General features: G+C 35.5%; 1 protein-coding gene and 1 pseudogene across 1 annotated transcript in view; both read right to left on the bottom strand.

The window, feature by feature from the left end:
• BTBD9 (BTB domain containing 9) overlaps positions 1-20,939 on the bottom strand; it is a 361,080-nt gene that overhangs the window by 165,200 nt on the left and 174,941 nt on the right.
• On the bottom strand, positions 7,984-8,102 carry LOC120597721 (uncharacterized; annotated as a pseudogene).

The raw sequence follows: 20,939 nt of genomic DNA, 5'->3' as shown, positions 1-20,939 counted from the left end.
CCTATCTCTAAAATATACATTTAGAAGGTCTTCATAACTAGTATTTCACCTAAGTGATAAGGAAAATCAGTGTTTTCAGGCCTCCAAAGATTGGGAAACAGTTGACTGGGGTATATTTGATACCTCCTGAATGACTTCAAATGTCAAGAGAAGACAATGCTTGAATATGGTGGCCAATTCAACAGAAAAGGATTCCTAGGATAGAAGACCTCCAGGCTTCATGAGGAATTAATTTTGTCTCATCTTACATAGAATATACTAACAAAAATACACTTGCTTCATGTCAAACCTAAATGGTCAGGATTCTTTTAGCTTTGACTTGGCTATCTGCTATTTGGCTTCAACCTTAGCCTTTAGAAGGTATTAAAAGCCTAATATCTGCTTCAGTGTCATTTATGGCATCCCTGAATGTATTCATGATCAAAGATCATGTGGCACGTAAGATCCTGTGAAATCTAATTAGTATAACAACCAAAGCAGTATGCCATTAGGACTTACAGTTAATATCTGATTATTTTCATTTTTAAATAGAGGTAAGCATACTCGATGCAACTTGGTATGAAAAGCTCCTTCTGTACTTTTTATATTGAAATTTTAATCAGCTGAAGTTTGAATTTGCATTTACTATTGTAAGTGTAAATGCTACAAGAGTAATGATAGCATAAAAATTATGAATTTTATGTTCAAAATTAATTAGTAAAAACCAGAATGGTCAAACAAATGAGACTGATTAATATTGCGAATATTAAGAAATAGATTTGCTAGATATCTTTATGAAGAGCATTGTTTTTTAATAATAAAGTATGCCTATAAAATTAAAACAAAATACCAGGCCAACTATTAGATATTGAATAATATCATACAGCTAAATTTTGTATTATTTGGTAAATTATTATTCACAACCTTAAGCAAAAACCCTCAAACTATTTAATTTAGTTATTTTATCCCATTTGGGTAAGTTTTAAGAAACAATTCTATTTGAGAACTCTTCATGTCAGGTGAGGATAAATTTAAGGTAGTGGAAACTTTGCCACCTCAAAATTTCACAGGAAGGAAAGACTCCAAAATAATATAACAACATCCATGATAAATTATCTTCGACTTAAGTAAAATAATTATCAAAAGAAAGAAGAAAAGACTATAGAATTAGAGAAAAATGAGTTGCCACTAATTATTTTGCTCTTCTTCAGACTTCAGTTGAAAGTGTCTACAATAATGCAATACAGTAATCACAGGCTCATTTTAACAGGTGATAGTACTTAGAATTCTGGTTCCTGAATTATTAGGTCAAATTTTAAAACTCTGACCTAAAAATGTAATAAAATTATAATAATATTTATATTTGGGATACATTTTCAGAATTATTTTTATTTGCCAAAAATCCACTCTGTAATATTTTTGGTCTCAACTTTCTATTTGGCTAAACTATGTATCCGACATACCTCTAAAGTGACAGTCTGTATTATGTAGAAAGAAAGGATACTTGAAGATAGAATGAACAATGACACATATAAGAATTTACTCTTGGACATTCCGTTTACTAGGAACTCAAATTAAATCATCAAATCACATATATTTTTCAACTACTATTATGTTTCTGAATGAAATGTTTACATATTTGTTTGATCTAGGGAGAGATTATGGTAAATCTAGAATTACAAGACAAAAGCCATACAAAGGGATCATGTATCTAATATGCATTATTCAGCATAGTGTCTGGTCAGTATGACAGAAATTATGAGTAACAGCCACAAGATAGAACATATGGATTTGGGAGGAATCTTCTAAAAGTATATCATTTGCTTTGTTCCATCTGTGCCCAGAGGAGAAATCAGCCAAATAGATAAGCTATTCCACTAAATTCTTGGGAAAAGAACTTTCCCAGATGCCAAACACATTCATGTAGAATCACAAAGGAGAAGTGAGAATTCAGAGTGTGTCAGAAAACTGTGGTGAAGGGGCCTGAAAATCGAGACAGAAAAATGGTCCATTTCGTCAGCATTCCATGTTCTCGTAACTATGTAGCATCACTCTGATTTGAAATATACATGCTCACCTCACACTGATAGGATATACTAATTCTACCTTCTCAGATACCCTCTCTAACCACAACCCATAGGGCTATCATTTAAAGTGAAATATAATCTCCAAGTGACATATTATAATAAAATTATGGAAAAAGTATTTTCCTCAAGTGAAATCTGGTTTTATGATGCTTTTGCTCAAGAGACATCTGTTAGCTTATTTGGATTTAAACGTTCAGATGTGCACTTCGTGCCAAGAAAATGCGTCCATATAACTGCCCCGACAAAAAGGCTGCTTTAGTAAAACAGCTTTGAGGTTCACAGTTTAACTGGCTGGAGCCAGACTGTGTTGGTGGCAAGTAGGGCCCCTATCCTATTTGACTTGTATATGACAGCAGCATCAGCTCTCCAACATTAGGGGCTGTTTTGTTTTGCTTTTAAAGAAAAGGAAAAAGAAATATGGTATAACTTAGTACCTGTATTAGCTGTTAGGGTTATAGGCCATTTACTCAGATTTTTATATGATTTGTTTTATAGCTTTATGTTTTTCACTAAGGAAAAGGAAACAAAGATATTTTGAAATACTGAGCTATTTGTATATTTTCTGCACATGGTATATTAGCTTTTTTCTATCTCTTCACTGTATTACTAGAGTTCATACTGACTGAAAGGGAACATACCAACTGAATTTAGTATGTACAGAGATTTGATATGGTCCTTTTCAAGTGAAGTGTGTTGAAAATGGCAGTCCCCATCAATCCTTCGACCAGTAGTTCTTTGTATATGTATAAAAACACCTATTCTGCTTTTAAACTTTAACCTTGAAGTGACTCTGTTTCTAATAAATACTAATACCAAAAACCTGAAAATCATTTAAACTGGAACTTAAAATTAAACCTTCATGACTTCTGAAATATTAAAATGTCATCATAAAAGCTACATTTTTAAGGGGTCACATAAATTGTGTTTTATGATACACTGTCTTATCCTTTCTCAAGAATGAAACCTGAGTTGTGTTAGACCACAGGTTTTATACTAGCAAAAAGGATATTTAAACAAAGGGAGAAAATGACAACAGTGCAAAATAATTTATTTTTAGGGACTATATAATGTACAAAACTTTCCACTTGATCTTTTAACTGTCTTTAACTGGCAGGAAATCTGTGATAATTTATAGCATAGAGATTAATTAATAGAGGTGAGGGTTTAATAAAGAATCTTACACTTATTTTTACCACATTTTAAAGACATGTATTATATCTAGAGCCAACCTTCTTTCTGCTTACCCTTGCTGGGAAAGTTTCATTGCTTTTAACTCAATAACTAAAATGTGCACCTTTGTTCACCAGAGAAATAATGCTCAAGATGTGGTCTGTTTCATGGCTTGATAAACCACAATAAATTGTTAATGATGCACTGCTGCACCAAAAAACAAAAAATGCAATACCATGTTATCTGTACATTTCAAATAGAGCCAGGAAATATCAAAATACTCTTCTTTTAACCCTTCAACATCAATATCACCACCAATACACATGTATTAAAATTTGCACTACGCTTCTAGCTCTGTGCTGGATATTGTTGGGTGTTCGTATTCATTCACAACTGAATGTACTTTGGAGTGACTTTATAGTATAAAATATTTTATGAAAAACATGCAGTAATCATTTACTGCCTTTTCGAGAACCAATTGCTAGAATACAGAAATAACCAAATTATTGTCAACTAATATGATAAAGAAATAGCATAAAAAATCAAGAAGATTAACTCACCCAAAGAAAGAAAATGCTGAATAAAAATTAGATGACTTAATTTAGTATATGATAGCCCTAAAATCCTGGGCAAAATGAACATTAAACTATGCTAGAATGGTACATTTTATAAGTTATATTTTCTCTCTGGCTTCTGGTGCCTCAAGGTTCATGTTGGTGACTTATGATTTATATTGTCAGTCAAAGCTCTTAATAAAAATACAGCTTTATGTCATTCAGTAGGGAATAGAATTTTTTTTTCTCTCTCTGTAGAGTCTTACATACATATTGACTATATTCTAGTAATTATAAAATATGCAGTTATAGGGCCATCATTGACTGTCATCCAATGTCACTTAAACCTCTTTCTGATGGGACAAGGAGGCGATTGGAAATACCTCCCTACTGGGGCTGTCACATCTGAGGATGCTGGGCTATAGGAACACAGAAGACTTTCATTCTCCTTGAGAGGTAGAGATACTTTCAGACATTTTCACAACACAATCATATCAGATTCTTTGGACTTGGAAAACCTAGCCTTCCCACACATGCTTGTCTCACATACATCAATCTCTACCATGCAGTCAAAAGGGGGGTTTCCAAAGTGGGGTACATGCACTTCAGAGGATTGATTGGAAGATTCTGATTCACTGGTTACAAAAAGAAAATATTAGAATTATAGTACCATTACCTTTATTGTATACTTTAAAAATATCTATGTTTTATAATGTGCATAATAGTACAGGAATACATATACAATTTATAAGTGAATAAATATGCTTGTATTAAAGGTGTCCACTTGAAAACATTTTTAACAGCCTTAGTAAGTTATAATTCACATACCAAACAATCTACCCCTTTCAAGTACACAATTCAATGGTTTATAGTATATTCACAGAGGTATACAACATCACCATAATCAATATTTGAACATTTTCATCACTTCAGAAAGCAATCCTGTATCTTTTAGCTATCAGCTCCCTACTTCTCCATTCCCCCAGCCCTAAGCAACCACTAATCTACTTTCTATCTCTATAGCTTTACTTATTCTGAATATTTCATATAAATGGAATCATAGGATGTAAGACCTTTTGTGACTGGTTTTTCACTTACATAATGTGTTTAAGGATTATCCATGTTGTAGCATGTATCAGTACCTCATTACTCATCCTTTTAAATATCATCCCTTTAATGGCTGAATAATATTCCACTGTATACCTATATGGCATTTTGTTTATCAGTTGATGGACATTTGGGATCTTTCCACCTTTTTGCCACTGTGAATAATACTGCTATAAACATTCATGTTCAAGTTTTCAAGTGGACATATGTTTTCATTTCTCCTGGGTATATACTGAGTAGTAAAACTGTTGAGTCAAATGGTAAGGTTATATTTAATCTCTTGAGGAACTGTCAGACTGTTTTCCAAAGCAGCTGTACATTTTTACATTGCCACCAGCAGTTTATGAGTGTTCCAATTTCTGTATATCTTTGCCAACACTTGCTTTTATTACTTTTTGATTCTAGCCATTCCTCTGGGTGTGAAGTAGTGTCTCAGTGTTTTGATTTGCATTTCCCAATGACTAATGATGTTGATATTTTAACTAATAGTGCACATGATCAGAAAAGTTGTACAACCACTGGTATAAAGTTCTTTGGCAATTTTAGAGGCGGTTATCCAATAAAAACCAGAGGGAACATTCTGAAGTAAAAATAGTAGCTCCTCCTATTCAAGACATTTAGCTCTTTATGGACAAGAAAAGAGGAACATCCTTAGGTGACACATAAATCAAGACAAAAAGCATGGGAAACCAGTGGGGGAATTGAAGATCAACCAGATATAGAATCTAGAAACCGCCTCCAAATCAAGGACCTTATACAACTCTAAGGAACATGCAGAGAATCGCATTCACTGTTTCCACTACTTAAGCTGATATATGGCTTATTATAAAGAGGTGGTGGCAACAATGCTTTAGTTACTTCCTGGGCATACCATCAGCAATCCATGAAACGTAACCTTAGCGACAGCTCTGAGGGAGGCACTCTACAAGGTTCAAAAGGCCATTGACTGTGTCTGTATAAACAGCTCTGCTACAGAACCCAAAGAACTACATGGAATTTTTAAAATATAGCAAAATATAAATAAATTAAAATAACTGCTCTTTTTAGAAAATAAAATTATATCTACTCTATATTTCGCTATTATGGAACAACAGTGACAGCATTTTTACTTAGCAAAATTACTTTTGGAAATTGCACAAGCTGGTGAAAGCCAAAAGTCTGAGAACACCTGCTTTAGGAGATGCCTTGCATTCTAGAAAGGACCTATGGTCTCCCTAACTTCTACTGATTCCTGCTTTTAGACACTTATTCCTGCTGTTTCCCTAACCCTGGAATATCAAGTCTTCAAATTCAACCCATTTTTGAAGACTCAATTGCTTATTCATCCAGCCAGTCTGTCAGTTTACTCGAATATTTACCGAGCATCTAAGTGAAAGATACTGTGCTTGGCTGAAAGAATTAGGAAGAGTGTGTGTGCCGAGACGATCAGTTCATGAACCCTATTCTCAGGGTTTTATACATTATGCTCTCAAGTCTTCAATGATAGACTGATTAACAATTTCTGAGTCATATCATCTGTTAATGGAATGATGAGGGGCCGGACTATTTAAAATCAGAGCCACTTTGGAAAATCTAGCACATATAGGTCACTACCTGCTACACAATGCAATCTCTTAGAGAAGGCTTTTTGAGTCACAACTTTAGGCAGGAAAGAGGGCAATAATAAAGGTTTGTACCTTAAGTCAGATAAGCGAAGCAAAGCTTCCTATCTCCCCAAATCTAAGAATTAATGCCAATAAATCTTCTGATAATTTTACCAAGAAAGAAAATGCTCTGATGATTAATTATTTTTAAATTAATCCTTCTCATACCTCTAACACAAGAGTGGTTGTTTCTGAATAAAAAGTCTCCTTTCTCTTTTTCACAGCCTTTCTCTCTCTAATCCTCACCCTGCTGAATTTAATTGCCTTGGCAATGCCAAAACAATGTCTGATCCTAATAGGTCAGCATTGATCGCTCTAAACCAATTGGTTCCTTCATTAGCAAGAAAATGAAGTAAAGAGAAAAGGCAGGTGGTTCCCCAACAGGCAGCTGGGCTCTTGCTCCTCTTGTAGTGCTTCTCTCTCATTAAACAGTAGCTGATCGATTGGCAACTTGCTCAAAAATCCACAAAAACTATTCATCACTTTTGACATGGACCTATTTTAACAGGCCACCCAACACATGACTTGGATACCCCGGAGTTTATTTGTAGGGCCCATCACATTCTTCCTACACAGATCTATCTCTCTGAAGATGATATGAAGAAAAAGAAGGACATATTATCCAAACAACCACTTCCTGGCAGACCACCAAGTAAAGCCTTCAGGGACTAATCCCAGCTATGAGTCTTGGGAGCAAAGGCTTCACAGGAGGGTCCTTCTCCCAGAGTCTAGATTCTATGGCATGATAAAGACAGATGTGACGAAGAACTAGTCTTGGTGATACCAGCAAGTGGAAGTAAGTAGGGATCTAAAAATATCAATCATCACCGAAGGGAAGGGGAAGAAAACAAGGCAAAAGAGGGAAAGGGAATACAAAGGAGAAAAAAGAAAACACACACAAGAAAAAGCACAATACATTCAGACTGTACTTTTTGGTTGTCTGGGAAGTAAACTTAGGAAGGGAGTAGACTAAGAGTTTTGACAGATGGTTTAGGGTACTGCCTCTCTGCCAGAATCGAAGGGTCACTTTTTCCTGGGGCAACATGACCTTGATCACCATGACACCCTGCTAAGCAATACTTCGAGTTAGGTAAAACAGACAAAGGAAGGGTGGTACTACCCAATCTTGACTGAGCATCTACTATATGTCAAAGACCACACTAGGCATTTTATGTAAGATATGTTACTGAGCCTGATGACAATTTTATGAAGGGGTAATTTCTATCCTCATCTTACACATTAAAATAATAAGATTCAGAAACATAAAGTGACACGCAGACAGAAAGAGTGGCAGTCAGAATTTGAATGTTGTTCTGTTCAATTCCAAGCCCCATGCCCTTTTAACAACCTCTAGTAGGAAATATGAAAACAAAAACCAAAAAACAAATTTATAAAGTAGAAAAATGAAGAAAATGTAAAATAAGACAATGATTTTTTTTTTTACACCTACGGCACCTTGTCTTCCTAGGTGGTCTCCCATCCAAGTACTAACCAGGTCCGACCCTGCTTAGCTTCTGAGATCAGACGTGACTGGGCACGTTCAGGGTGACATGGCTGTAGACAAGACAACGCTTTTTAAAGGAAATGAAAGGAGTGAGAAAAACACGGAACCACATTTAATTTTCTGGGTTACTGCTTTTACCCTGGTGAGTTCTTCGCAATTTACCCCCGGTGTTGCACATTCGGAGTGGAGCCAGCACTGTTGACAAGGCTCCCTTTCACCTGCTGCCTTTTCTACATAGCTAGCAGAGTAGCTGAAGAAAAATGGCCCTAAAAACAATCAAATGCCAAAGCACTAGGTCAATTTTCTCCTAAATTTCAAATCCAGAAACAGAAACAATTTATTTCATCTTACATGTCAGCAATTCCGTGTGTTAACAGAATTGAGATTTTAGAAATACTATTTACTTCTCATACAATCTGAAGCTTCACCAGAGTTACTCAGTAAAAAGCATTTATCAATATGTTGAATTTATTCACCATTCACGAAATATCTTTCATGTTCAAAGTACCCACATAAGCCTGAATAAACCCTGATATGATTATTAAACACAAATATAAATTATCTGAAATGTTATTACAATGTTGACTTACAGGGCAATACCAGAAATAATTGAAATAAGAAATAATCAGGAGGTGAATTTTTGTAAATAATCAGATTTACCACTAATGACAGACCCATTGAGATGTTATCTCTCAAAATATTCACTCCATTAAAAAAAATAGGAGGAAAGAGAAGGAAAGAGAAAGAGATATATATCAGGGGCCTATCATATGTACTAGACACTCTCTTATACCCTCTGGATACGGGGACCCCTCCCCCCAGCCCCGGTGCCGCCGGCTCGTGCCCCCGTCCGCCCGATTCTCTAGGAGTTCAGAGTTTGGTAGAAGACACAAGATATCATTCATGCATCTACTCACCATCCTTCTTTCCTTCATCTTCCAACTAACAGCTATTTACTGAGAATCTGTAATGTGTTACCAAACATTGCGCTGGGCACTGGGGAATACAACAATGAAACAGAAAGACGGGGTCTCTACTCCAGTAACCTCAGAGTCTAATGGGGGACACAGGCAACTATGATAAAATGTGGTAAGTGCTATGACAGGATAAAGACAGGATACTCTGATAACATGGAACAAGGATGCCACTGGTGAAGGCCAAACAGGAATTAGAAAGGCAAACAGGAAGACAAACAAGAGAGAATTCTTTTGTGGTGAGAATAATATGTGAGACTCTAAGACAAATCAGGGCATTTTAGAAGGACTTAAAGAAATTCTATAGATGCGTCATTCAGTGAGAGCCAACCTCCGAAATGGCCCCCAATGGTTGTCTTCTGTTATTCATGCCCTGTGCAGTTCCCTTACGTATCAACATCCTATTGGTTACAATAGGGTAACCTTTGTAACCTACAGGATATTATGGAAATGATGATGCGTGACTTCCAAAGTTAGGTTTAAAAAAACCTATGGCTTCTACTTCGTTCTCTCTTGGATCACTCTGGTGGAAGGCAACTATCATGCTGTGGATACTCCAGCAGCCCTCTAGAGATGCCAAAATGGAGAGGAACTAAGGCTAGTGTCAACTTGCTAGTCATGTAAATAATTTAAAATACTGATTACATGTTGAATTGATTATATTTTGGTCATTTGGTTTAAATAAAGTATATTAATTTCATTTGTTTCTTTTTATCTTTTTTAATGTGGCTACTAGAAAATTTAAAATAACATTTCCATTGGACAGCACTGTACTGAAATAACACAATAAGTAATTAAGGCAAGAAAAGGGCCCCTAGTTGTTACAATGGACATATAAAAAAGAGGATAGACGGGAAAAAAATTCAGGAGAAAGAACTGTCAAAAATGAAATGACTAAATATGGTAGAGGGAGGAATGAAAGATGATGCGAGGCTTTCTAGGTTTCTTTCACTGAGATGAGAACATAGGAAGAGTAACATGTTGGAGTATAGGATTCATTAGCTTGAGGTATTCTGTTGTAAATTTGAGGTGTTATGAACCCCTCTAAGGAATCTTGTACAGTGACCATTTCAGTGTGCTGGCTAAAAGCACAGGAGACAGATATAGGCATGAAGTGAAGATCTTTTGTTGACTGATACCACAGGAGCCCAAGAGATTGCCTGGGTAGAGTATACACTGTGAGAAAAGCAGAGAACACAAACGAATACATTAAGAATATTGTTCTAGATTGTGATGAGTGTTAACAGCAGAAACAGAGCAGGATCAAAAGGCAGCGAGTGATGGGATAGGGCTGGGTGGCTATTTAAGTCTGGAGATAACTGAGCTGGAAGCAAAGAAGACTGTTGAACAGAGAAAAAATATTCTATGTAGAAGAAAAATTAAGTGTAAACACAGTGAGTTGTGAAACAGCCTGACAAGTTCAGGGAAGCCGGAAGAGGCTGGTAGTATTGGAATATAAAGTATGAAGAATGAACCAGGATACACCATGTGGGCACAGCGTGGGCAGATCATGAAAAGCTTTGTATTTTAAGCTAAGGCAAAATATAAAGGAGACTTTCTTCTGAAGGCAAAAAGGAGTCCTGAAAAGTTTTAAGTTGAGGAGTGATATGACTTCATTTGATCTTTACAACATTCAAGGTTCATGTTCCTAACTACAAGGAACTCCCATTCATTTGGCCCTGACATACCACTGGGTTCCATGGAACACAATTTGAAAACCAGTGGACTAGATGACTTCTCCAGGCCTTAAAATCTTCTCTAGGCCTTAAAATAGTCTATGGTTAAAAGTTTGGTGAGAAAAGTATAAAAATGTATTGTGCCAATTTCTTAAGTCTCTCTCTTTCCTTCCTGTCTCCTTACCCACCTTCCCTCTCCTTTGCTCACTCTCAGGTATTAATATGCATAGTAAGCCTGAATGTTAAGAATATGAGGGCATACCAAGAAACGAATACTCACTTTGCAGTATCATATCATACATTCAGGTACAATACCCAGGGAAAAAAAGTAAACATCTTCTTGAGGGTTGTCACTGAACCACTCAAATTAAAAAGACACAATGAAAGTCACAAGCTGCTTATCCAGCAAAGGCCTCATCCAAGCCTTTTCACCATCCTCATCAACTTGCTTGTCAACTCTTAATGATTCCATTGCACACTTACCCTCCCTTCATAGGGAAACAGGCCAGGAAAAGAAGGAAATCCCTAAATAAGTAAATTATGGCAATGAAGAAGAAGAAAATTAAGCTAATGACTGAAATACAGTTTAACATTATCTGTTTATTTCAAAGTTTAAGGACTTACCATTTTTCTCCTAATTTATTCTCATTCCCATTCTTTAAAAGTCATTATTTTATTTTATGGCTAGAAGTGACTTGCCCAAAGTCGCATAATCCTTGCTCCTCAGTTCAGAGCCTTTTGTCATCACACTATTTTCACTCCACTGTGGGTTTTCTATGATGAAATATTTTTCATAGCACTAAGATGGAGAAACATTTGTTTTTAGTAGGAAAGGTTTGTTTTTAAAATAAATGGCATTCAGGAATAGCTTTCACCAGTGTTCCTTATGATATAATAGCAGGTCCCACAGTGGGAAGAATTTGCAAACATTTTGCAAACACTGAGAAATGATTGTGTCTTAAAAGCCAAATGAGTTTCTGAACAAAACTAAATTAAATCCATTATAAAAAGCTTTTCTATGAACCACATCTAAATTCCACTGACTTCTTAATCTTTCTAGACTTTAATATAATGTATATAATACTACCTAGATTTAGAATATTTAGAATATTTGCAAGTAAAGCTCTATCTTAAACTTGTCTATTAGTTGAACTACAAATACTATACACATATGATTACATGAAAAGCAATGATGCAAGAGAAAGAATGCTGGGTTTGGGAGTATGAAGACTAGCTTCTGCGATGCTATCTACTCATTATGAAAACTGTGGCAACTTACCTTCCTTAATGATAGTTTACGTGTAAGTAAAATAAAGTTACTGGTGAGTTAGTAAATAACTTGAATTCCCTTTATATGCTCACCAACCACCCTAGATGGGTTTGGTTATCTATGGCAGAGACTGAGAATTGCATACCCCAGAGTCTATTCTCCTCTTCATCCTTAATAAAACAAGCTTGATTGTTTTGTAAGCTGAACACATAGTTGCCTGGAATAAAACCTACATTTCCAAAACTCCCTTGAAACTATCTAGGAGTAGCTATTTGACTATGTTCTGACCAAGAGATTAAGAAGGAAGGTTGTACAAAAGAACCAGGGAGGTTCCTTAACAGTTGCTACCTCAGCTGGGAAGTGCACTCTTTTGCACTTCTTCCTTTTTCCCTTCCTGCTATCTGGGATTTTGTCATAAAAGCTGGAGTTTCAGAAGATATCTCGGACAAAATGGCTAAGAACAGAAGTTAGTACTCATGATGGCAGAACAGAAAGACAAAAAGGAACCTTGTTCTTCATGTTTTCATAGAGTTACCATATCAGTCCTAGAAGACCTATATTTAATCTTCTTTTACGTGAGGATATGGACTTGTGTGCTTAAACCATTGTTATCTTGGGTTTTCTGTTATATGCAACAGTACCCTTCTTACGTGCTCTCATAAAACCATATATTTCTCTCATTTTAATACTTATCACACTTGTACTGTAACTGTTTACTTGTCTGTTTCCCCAACTAGGCTTTAATTTTGGTGAGGGCAGCACTGTGTCTATTTCATCTGCTGTTCAATCCACGATGTGTGGCTCACAGTAGATAATAAATTCTTATACAATGATAGACTACTTTGTAAGAAAAAGGAGAAAGAAGACAAAGGTGTGATAATCAATATATCTAGGCATCTGTCTGTTTCATAGGTTAGTCAAGGACAGAATAAGACAGTATATGTAAAAGCACTGAGTAAATTATAATTGTATTATACAAATATGAATTAATATCATATAAGTAAGAAAAAAACATAATTACATCAAATTTTGCAGGGCTATTGGAGTTGTTCAGGAATTCATTTTTCCTGTAGGTTTCTCTTCATTATGGAGACCATTCTAAACCTTTACCCTTCTCCTAAAGCACTGTACCCAACTCTTGCACCACTCGCTCTCAGAGGTGATCCTGCCTCCAGTTCATGGAGAAAATGGAGACCATGAAACACGATGTTTCCCAACTCTCCTTCTTTTCAGTTTTCCCCCCTTTTTTGCCACTCTTTCTAATGTGCACCTCTCCACTTGTGTTCCCAACCCCACCCTGTCCTGTTTCCTTTACCTCCATGTTCTCCATCAATTATTCCTTCTTGCTAATGTCTTTAACAGCTCTCACCATCAACCACTTCCTCTCAGACCAGATCCTTAAACAATATGTCTGTTTGCACTCTATTCACTTTGTAAGCAATCACTCCCTTTCTCATCAAACTTCTTGAACTCCAAGTCACACATATTCCTTTCACTTCTTCACTTCGCACATAGCTTCTGCTATCTTCCTCCTTTGCTCTACCTAAAACTGATCTTAAAGGTCATCCAATGTCCTCCTAAAGGTCAATCCTATGACCTATCTCCAGTCTTGATCTCACTTGACAGGGATAGGCATCCAAGCTGCTAGCATGATCGACCATCCTCTCTCCTCAAAAACCTTTCCTCCACCTTTACAACACTGTCTCCAGTCTTCTGTTGCCTGTATGACCATTCTTGGGCTCTTTTGCACTCTCATCCTCTTTGATTCACCCCAATGGTCATTCCCTAGGACATTACCCCAGTTCCTCTCTTGTTTCAGCAAATACATTTTCCAAGGCAAATTCAGTTCCTCCCAGAGCTTCAACTGCTTTCAAACAATAAGGTTTATTTGGCTTTCTGATGATAAAAGTATTGATGCTCAATATAAACACCTTAAAAAAAGTTGTTTTTTTTTTTTAAAGTACCTACTTTGTGACAGGCCTAGGTGGGGAATTATCATGTATATTATTTATTTAATCCTTACCAGAATCCTGTGAGATATCTATTATTCCTTCTGCCTGGAAGGCTTCTTTACCACTTTAAGTCAGACTAATTCCTAGATACTTCAGGCAGGTCACAGCTCTAGCATCACTTTCTTCTTGACACCCTTTCTAGATCAAGACCTCATATTAGTCTTTCATAGCATCCTGTTCTTTCCCTCCACAGTATGCATCACTATTGCTATTTATATACTTTGTATTTACTATGTCTGATTCCTTCAACAGATTATAAATCCTATGAAGATAGGGACAAAGTCTGCTTTATTTACCATTATACAATCAGCAACATTTGTTGAATATGTAAACTGAAGAACTTGTAGTGAATGATGAACTAGGATAGGAATCAGGTAGTCTTTCTGCTGTACTATACCCTAAGATCCCAAACCTTTATATCACCAACTTCCTTCTATTGCCTCAATGAACCTATCATCCTCCCTCACCTAACTAATCTACCTTCTAGCCAAGGCCATCATCATTTATTCAATCATTAAAGCTCAGCACCTCAGTCATTTTTCACTTTTTTCTTTTTCATTCCCCACATATAACTAATTTCTTGATTCTACTTTTGAAATGTCTCTCAAAACCATCTCCTTATCTCATCTCTATGGCTACTTAATCATCTCCTGTCTGTTGAGAGAACTTTCTGCCTCCAGGCTCCATAACGGCTCACGAATTCTGCTGAATGATATCTCTGAAATTAAAATTCCTCAAAGGAGGGAGAGAATCACCATTGTACAAAAGTAAAATGATCAACTCTGATAAGAGACAAGAATTAGAGACCTGGAAAATATTTCCATGTTACTTAATCTATTGACTAGCTTCCAGGGTAGAACTATTTTGAATTATTGCTCAAAAGCAGTATGGTCAAATTGTTAAGATGATAGGTATGGGGGTAAGAGATCTGGGTTCAAGTCCCAACTTTACTACGTATTAATAGTAGGCTTTGGACAAAGATTTTTCAGTTTAAAATGGAAGGAGAGGTGAACACTAAATGAGAATAATTCAATGCAACATACATAGCTTAGTGCATTATACATAAGCCAATAAAAGTTAGCTATTCATAAACTCATCTTTGAAAGAATCCCAAAGAAGACTACAGCTGCCTTTATCAATTAGTTCCAATATATATGAAAGTGTAACATGAATATATTCTTAAAAGTAGCTAATATAATCAACATACAAAAATCAGTTGCATTTTAATACATGAGCAATGGATACGAAAGCAAAATTAAGAACATAATTCCATTTATAATAGCATCAAAAGTAATAAAATTGGAATAAATTTAACAAAAATGAAAGATGTATACATTAAAAACTACAAAATAATGTTTAAAGAAATGAAAAAAAAAGACCTAAATAAAAGAAAAGGCATCTTGTGTTCATAGATTAGAAGATTTAATATTGTTAAGATGGCGATACTCTCCAAAATAATCCATACATTCAATGAAATCCCTTTCAAAATCCCAGCTGGCTTTGTAGAAACTGACAATATAATCCTAAATTTCATATGGAAAGTATCCAAAATAGCCAAAACAAGCTTGAAGAGGAAAAAATGTTGGAAGACTCACACTTTCTGATTTCAAAACTTATTCCAAAACCACAGTAATCAAGATAGTGCAGTAGTGGCATAAGGATAGACATATATAGCAATGGAATAGAACTGAGAGTCCAGATATAAATTCATTTATATGTGGTCAGCTGATTTTTAACAAAGGTGCTAAGACAATTCAACAGAGGAAAGAATAATCTTCAACAAACCATTCTGGGACAACTGGATATCCACATGCGAAAGAATAAATTTAAACTCCTGTATACACATCATATAAAAATTAACTCAAAATGAATTGAAGACATAAACATAAAAGCTATAAAACTCTTAGAAGACAACAAATATATGTACCTTTACTACATTCGGTTAAGCAATAGTTTCTCAGATATGAAATCTAAAGCACAAGCAACCAAAGAAAAAATAAATTGGACTTCATCAAAATTAAAACTTTTGTGCTTCAAAGGACATTATCAAGAGAGTAAAAAGACAGCCTACAGAATGGGAGAAAAATATTTCCAAAACATAATTCTGATAAGGGTCCAGTATACAGAAATACACAAAGAATTCTTAAACTCAATAATAAAAAGACAAATAACTCAACTAAACAATGGAAAAATAAACAAATAACAAATAACTCAATTAAAAATGGGCAAAAGATTTGAATAAGACATTTCTCCAAAGAAGACACATAGTACCCAATAAGCATATGAAAAGGTGCTCAACACCATTAGTGATCAAGCAAATGCTAATCAAACCACAAGTGTTGGTGAGGATGTTGAGAAATCAGAACCACTGCACACTAATGGTGGGAATAAAGTGATGTAGCTGTGAAAAACAGTCCGGAAGTTCCTTAAAAAGTTAAACACAGAGTTAGCATATGACCCAGTAGTTCTACTTAGGTATATACTCATGAGAACTGAAAACATATGTCCACACAAGAAGTTGTGCATAAGTGTTTCTAGCAGCATTATTTGTAATAGCCAAAAGATGAAAACAATCCAAATATCCACAAACTGATGAATGGATAAATACAATGGAACATTATTCAGCCATTACAAAGACTGAAGTACTAAAACATGCTACGACATAGATGAACCTTAAAAACATTATGCCAAGTCAAAGAAGTCAGACACAAAAAGCCACTTATCGTATGATTCCATTTATATGAAATGTCCAGAACAGATAAATCTACAGAGATAAAGTAGATTAGTGATTGTCAAGAGTTGGGGGAGGGGTAGAGGGGAATGATTGCTTATGAATGCAGGGTTTGTTTTAGGGGTAATGAAAATGTTACAGTAGATAGTGGCGATGGTTGCACAACCTCTGAATATACTAAAAACTACTTAAATTGTACACTTTAAAATGGTGAATTTTATGGCATGTGAAATATCTCAACAAAAAAAATTTTTTAAAAGATAGCTAATATAAAATCTATTCCTTCAAAATACTAGCCTGTTTTCTCCCCTCAGCAGACTTAGAGAACAATTATTCTTCATATACCATAGAACAATTTTTGTGAGTCTTTAATATTTTAAAACAGCAGTAGGCCCAGTTATGTAAACTCACTAGATAAAGGAATATAATAGACAAATTTGCATCTTATCCAGTCCAGTATCAAAATAGAGGATGCATTCATTACTAACAGCACAGTTAGGACAATGGGAGAAGAGTCAGACATTTAAAAACTGAAAACTTCAGCCCAAAGCAAGTCAATAAAGAAAGAAAACAAAACCCCACACTACTAAACACACATCCCTGAGCCTGCCTGGCATGCATAGGATCTATTTCTGCCAAAAAACAAATTCAAAACAAATATCAAGATTCTAGGGAGGGCAAAACTCAAATTGGCACTGGCCAGCAAAGCAGGGAATAAAAGTGGGACTGTTTAACTCCAGTTGAAAAGGTAAAGTTCAGTTCCAAAGTGACCCTCACTTGAAACCCTTTCTGCCTCAACTAATTCTCTCAGGACAGGCAAATTCAGAAATTGCTTCAGATTTGGACCTTGGCCCTTTTCTTTTTAGTGTTTTAAAATTTATATTGGGAAGTGACTGAGGCAAAAAATATTGCTATAATCACTGAAACTTTTAGTGCTTATTGTAAATCGTTACTAAGCAATCCTTTTCGGCTTCATACCTCTAAACAATCAAAAGGTATCAAAGTCACAATGTGAATGTTTCATGAACAAATACAAAATTGCCTCATGGTTGTGGCTTTGACTTATACAATTCTGGGAATGTACCATGATCTCTGGCTTCTGTCCAGGGCTAAAGATATAGTCTTTGTCTGCGAAGGGCCTGTCCCCTCACACCTGACCTGGGTAGGACTGTCACTACATGTGTTATCACTCGCTTTGAACCTTTTTAAGAAAACAGATGTGCTATAACTGAAGATAATTTGGAAACTGGCACAACAGTTAAAAAAATAAATCCAACTGGACAGTCGTCGTAGGGTTCCTGCCAACTTCTGGTTTCTTGCCAGAGAGAGTAATGATCCCTGTCAGTCACTCAGAAAAAGAATAGCTTCTAAAAAGCCAAATCGCCATGACCTAAAAAGAACATAAAAACTTACAGAAAGTTGGTAGTCTGAAAAATCGGATTCAAATTGAGAAAGTTAATCTCTGCTCCAATATTTAAGCTATAATGAGAAATAAGTTCCTGCAAAAACACATATTAATCATTTTATTGGTTCTGTTGTAAAAAAAAAAAAAGGAAAGAAAGAAAACACAGTTAGTTGCATTCCCAGAGAAAGTGATATATTATTTTATGACTGTACCTTCAAATTATTTTATCTAGATTTGTTGTATAATTTCTAAAAACCAAATGTCATCAAATAAATAGAAGTCAGTGCAATCAGGAAAAGCAGCCATAAAGCCTACTTGAGTTTCCATATTAATCACAAATATTATAGTGATCTTTAAGATGCTAAACAATTCCACGGTTAGACCAACTTTATATGTCACATGTGTGCAATAGTTACAAAGTAAAATTTTTAAAAGACTCTGGGGGAGTAAGAGCTTGGTGAAGATGTTGAGGAGTGGTGGTGAAGTATGGGTGCTGCAGAGCTCAGTAACAGTGGTGAGAATGTCAAAGGGCTCTGAAACCAGCAGACAGATATATTACTAAGCTACCCTTCAAGTGGGCTAAATTTTAAGCCTCCAACCCAGAACCTGAGCTTAGATCCAACAGACATCCATAGGTCCTTAGGTAAAGGGCAGGGGAAGAAGATAAGGAAAGAAAGTTATTGCAACTCTGTGGGAGGGGAATTTAGCACCTTATAAATCATTGGCTACAATACAGCTCTACCATTTTAGAGTCCCAGAAAATAATAACTGTAAGGAGCATCAGCACAGGCCAAAGGCAGAATTCTATGCCGAGTTCTAAGTTCTGCTGAAATTTTGATCTATATCCTGAGAATTGATGAAAAAAAAAATCTCCAAATTCTACTACTAGCAAGTCTCACATCACATTGTATTAGAATACATATACATTACCATCCATTAAATTTCTTGTCAGAACTGGTATTTGGAAAGGCCCCTTAGATTAGGGATTTAAATTTTCTTACAGTAAGAACCAGGCATTCTCAAGTCCAGAGAGGTCAGTGGTAGTAGAAAGATTGGGGAAATAGTTTTCTGATAGCCCTACCCTCAAAAACCATGTCAGGAGATTAAAGGACTGATCCTGGATGTGTGATCTCATTATGAGGAATAACATTGGGAAAAATTAGATTCTAAATGCATCATATCATCTAAAATCAATAATCACACTGATGAGAGAGGTAGGACAGGTAATTTTATCGCTTTGCTCAAGTAAGCTCAGTAACCAGGCTGAGAACATTTCACACAACTAGGAAGTGACATAGCCAGGTCCAGAAATGAAATCTTCAGAATCCAAATTCCTTGTTCTGTTCCCGCTACCTATCTTTTGTAAATAAACACACAAACATAACCAGGGGGACAAAGATGGGAGTGGACAAGAAACGAATGGAATAAAAATCTACATTGCGTCTGAATAATTTTCAAGTAGATTTTATTTTCTTACAGATCTGGAAAATTAACTAGTGACCACACTGTTTAAACTTTTGTTCAAGAACAGTTTGTTTTAAACTGTATAAAACCAGTTAAACTTTTGTTTTCGTTTTGAATCCAACACATCTGTTGGTCACATAAAATGAAATTGCCAGAGATTAAGCAATGAGTTGTTTTCATTAAATTTTGACATTTATTCCCAGCCCTATTCAAATGATAGCTTTCAGAATGAGACCAAATGGAAAGATCACATCTGAGCAATAAGAGATCTTCTGATAGGGGATCAATGTTGAATTCTGTTTCTTGGAAATTTTATGTTCAAGGCCAATTAATTATCAGGAATGTTTACCCTTTCTGATGACTGTGCACAAGGCTTGCTGTGTATGAATCAGGACAAGGAGCAGAACAACTGCAGTTCTTTCTCTTTGCAATCTGCACCATCCCCTTGAGTAGCCTGGTTAGGATTTTGAAGAGTTCTGGTCATGCATTTAGAGTCATTTTTTTCAACATGCTAGACTTCAGTTCTAATTCAGAAAAAAGGGAAATAGGTTGGGTAAGTTAAATGTGGGGAAATACACAGGATAAAAAGGATTGTTTTCAACAAAAAGCAAAATAATACAGTCATGTGTTGCTTAACAACAGGAATACGTTCTGAGAAATGTGTCATCAGGCGATTTCATCACTGTGCTAACATTGTAGAGTGCACTTACACAAACCTTGATGGTACAGTCTACTACACACCTAAGCTCTATGGTATAGCCTCCTACTCCTAGACTACAGACCTATACAGCATGTTACTGTATTGAATATTGTAGGCAACTGTAACACAATGGTAATTGTATATTTAAACAAATCTAAGCATAGAAAAGGTACAGTAAAAATATGGCATAAAAGGTAAAAAATGGTATATCTGTATAGGGCACTTCCATGAATGAAGCTTGAAAGACTGGAAGTTGCTCTGGGTGAATGAGTAAATGACTGAGTGATGAGTGACTGTAAAGGCCTAGGATACTACTGTATACTACTGTAGACTTTATCAACATTGTAGACTTAGGCTACACTAAATATATAAAATTTTTCTTCAACAGTAAATTAACTTTATCTTATTATAACTTTCTCGCTTTATAAACTTGAACTTTTTAAAGAACTTTGATGCTTTTATAATAACACTTAGCTTAAAACACAAACACACTATATAACTGTACAAAATATTTTCTTTGTTTTATTCTTTAAACTTTTTTCTATTTTTAAAATACTATTTTTGTATTTGAAAAATTTTTTTGTTAAAAACTAAGACACACAGACACACAGACATACATACACATTAGCCTAGGCCTAGGTCAGGATCGTCATTATCACTGTC

The sequence above is a fragment of the Pteropus medius genome, unplaced genomic scaffold, assembly GCF_902729225.1.
Source record: "Pteropus medius unplaced genomic scaffold, Ma_sr-lr_union100, whole genome shotgun sequence".
NCBI lineage: Eukaryota > Metazoa > Chordata > Mammalia > Chiroptera > Pteropodidae > Pteropus > Pteropus medius.
This window is presented reverse-complemented; position numbering and strand designations above follow the sequence as displayed.